We start from the raw sequence: 3,637 nt of genomic DNA, 5'->3' as shown, positions 1-3,637 counted from the left end.
TTATGAAGAATTTCAAGTCGAATAGTAAAGAATAATTTCATAGGTTATGTGATTTCCATTCATATTCACACATATGTACACTATTTATGAATGTGAAGACATGGATAATTGTTAGAATTGTTTTGAGTATATCTACTAATTGTGCCAAACGTTGATAGAGATATAAAAACTTTAAAATTGGTATTTTATATATATATTATAGGTATTAGAATACAACTATGTAGCTTTTTAATAGAATTAGTGAAACACATTGTTCTAAATTATGATAAAGGTAGTAAAACTTTTTAAGTTTATAGGATTTTTTCTTATGGTATTGTACTATTGGAATTTGGTTGTGTAATTTTTCATTCAAATTCATTAACCCATGTTTCAATAAGATAGAAAAGTCTCCCATGTCTCTCTATTTTCTCTCCATGGGTACTTTACTTGTTCACTAAACCAAAATGGCTCATCTTTCTCTAGCACAACTCCTCCTAATTTGATCTTGTTGTATGTATATGTTATGTTTCTTAATACATGCCATGGAAACTATGGAGGATGTAGCAAAAACTAAAATATAAGAGGATAGAATGAAGATACAACCTTTTGAATGTTGGGAATGTTACAAACATCTAATGCTTATATGGGAAGTATTTTGAAGTTTGAATGAATGGGGAACTAGAGTAAGGTTCTTGCTTAATAACCATAGAGGTAGTATGGGTTCTATTATTTTTTGTGTCTTTTTGTTAGCTTTGCATGGCTCTATATTTTAAAGTAATCATAATTGGTTTTTAGCCAACATTAAGTTGAAAATGTTGTGGTAAATTCAATTTTGACCCTGCTATCTATAGGTTTCATTTTTAGTTTTTCCCATATATAGGTAATCTCTTCACATTTTATCCCCTATTAGATTGAGACATAAAATAATTAAAAACCATAAAATATTAATGAAGACTGAATGAAACTTTAACTTTACAACTCAATTAGTCTTTAGGAACTAATTAGTGTAACTCTCTATTCATTTAGTTGGGGACTTTTAAGTTCTAGCATTTCTATTTTAAGCTTTTCTAGTAGTCTACCATTTGATGAGTAAATGAACTGTCAAATGGTGTCACATTTTGTAGTTTTGGTATGAAATTACTCCTTGTGAGGACCTATGGTTTTGCAAGACCATGCTAAAACATTCCTAGGAGATTATCAATAATGAAGATTGGTTTCTATGGTAAGGAAATATGACATAATGGTCATGCATCTTGATAGGGCTTTAGAGTTACCACCCTCAAGGACTTCTCATATTGCTACTATGCCAAATGCAACTTATATCAAGACTTTCCTAGGAGGTATCTATCCATGGGAAAATTTTGTATTTTATAAGATTCCTGGTGATGAGTTTAATATCCATGACACATCCTCTTCATATAAAAGTTGAACACCTTGACATTCTTAATAGCCTTTTCTCTTCAAGCTCTTCCTTTTAATGCAGAAGGCTTTTATTGTTGTAGGTGAAGGAATGTGAAGTCATTTATTCTTCTCTCTCTCTCTCTCTCTCTCTCTCTCTCTCTCTCTCTCTCTCTCTATCTCTCTCTCTCTCTCTCTCTCTCTCTCCATGGTCCATTAGCCTATGCTTATGTTTTTCACATACAAACTATAGTTTGCCTTTGAGATATTAGAATTCTCCACCTTTCCTCAATAAGATATTCGACCATAGGTAGTTAATATTTTCCATAGCCAGCATATAATTGATGAGCAAAGGAACATCATAGCTATATAAAGAACAACATGGTGTTTTTTTACATAATGTGTTATCCAACACAAGATTATTTATGTCAATGGGGCAAGGATAGGGTTAAAGGTAAGACTTGGGGAAGGCAACATGGTTGCACAAGTAATGCAATGTGAGGACCAAGTTGAAGCATGGAAGATCCCCTCCAATCTAACAACTGCAAGTTCTATTTTTTTTTATTTTTTTTAAATTTGGTTTTATAATTCCAATGATAATTGAATGTTTAAGCATGAAGAATATGCAATGTAACAAGTCTTGAAACCCAAAGAAACAAAAAATGTGAGTTTGAAATAAATTTATGAATCTAAAATAATTTTCTACCTCGTTGGTTTTTAGATAACAAGGTAGAAAATTTTTAATGCATTAACCTAAGGCTACACCATTAAAGTTGAGACCATATTTACCATGTTTTATTGTTATATTTTTTCCCATTATAAAAGTGAGACCTAAAAATAATGTATTGAAAAAATCAGAACCAATTTTTGAATTTTTTTGGGAATCAAGATGGTGAATGTGGAGGTTTCTATGTTTTCTTAGGATTAGATGCAGGTTTTGGAAGTGTAATTCTACATGATTAGAAACATAAACTTGAAAGGTTTTTAGGTTTTAGATGCATTCATTAACATATAAATATAGTATGAAATCTCTTCCATTAATCATAAATAGTGGTTACCAAGATTAATACCAGAACATGTGTGAGATTGAGAATCTCCTTTATGGTTATTCTTTTGAGAAAACAATACTGGTGTGCTGGAATGACTAAAATATGCCATGTCTATTGATTTTCCTTCTTGTGATCTTTTTCTGACTATACAACTTCTAGAATAACATTCTTATATCTATTTTCTATTGGAGGAGGGACACTACCATTTTTTTATTGATGGGTTGGTCTTAATCTTTGGATGGTGTATGTTTGGCATGCCCGACTATTTTGTAGTACTACACCATAGACATTCTTATAAATGTGGATTATACAAAAAATTATAGAAATGAGGTAGACTAGAAAATATTATGAGTTCATTATTTTTGAGAACCATAATTTTTATTGCACATGCAAAATGACTGAACTAGCAAAGAATCAAACTACTTTTAAGAAGTAGTTTTTCAGAGCCAATTACAAATATAATTTGGCTTTTCTAACAATTCTAAATTCTAATTAGATCACTGATGTGTAGCTCTTTAAGATGGTAGTGCAAGATAGTTTTGATTCCTTAATGATTCAACTACTTAGAAGTTTGATGGGGAAACAGGTTGGGGATACAATGGACACAAATTTCTTGAAATATGCATTGCTAGTGCATACAGTGCTAGAACATGGACAGCCAACCATAAAATTGCAACTAGCAAGCACTATAACATTATGGTTGTTCATGAATTTGATGTGCTTCTAAGTATGCACTTTTATCATATGTTTCATAAACACATAGAGGCCAATGGCATAGTCTCAACCATCTCAGCTAGATTTAGCTATCAACAGTTAAAATCATGTACCCAAGGCTATTCATCCACATTTTCTAGAATATGTGAAAAAAATCATTCTCATTCTATTTTTGTGGGTGATTATTCAATTGTCTTAAAAGAAGATTCTTTACTTGAGAACCCAAACATTGTGGGATGAAATATTCAAAGTTCTAGACTAAATGAAATATTATATGTATAGATGATTAGAACTATAAATCTCTGAAACATTTCAGAAGAGATTCATCTTATTTGATCAATTTGGAAGTTGATTGAGGGTTATTTCCAATGTGATCTAAAAGATACATAATTAGTTCTAAATCATAAACAAATTTCTAAATACCAAAAATTATAGCAGCCTAATCTTTAAAAAATTATTTTATTACTACAAATCATAAAAGTGGGAAAGGAAACTTA

The sequence above is a fragment of the Cupressus sempervirens genome, chromosome 8, assembly GCF_028749045.1.
Source record: "Cupressus sempervirens isolate cs-2001-9-10 chromosome 8, ASM2874904v1, whole genome shotgun sequence".
Taxonomy (NCBI): domain Eukaryota; kingdom Viridiplantae; phylum Streptophyta; class Pinopsida; order Cupressales; family Cupressaceae; genus Cupressus; species Cupressus sempervirens.
The sequence above is the reverse complement of the archived record's forward strand: the minus strand, read 5'-3'. Positions refer to the sequence as shown.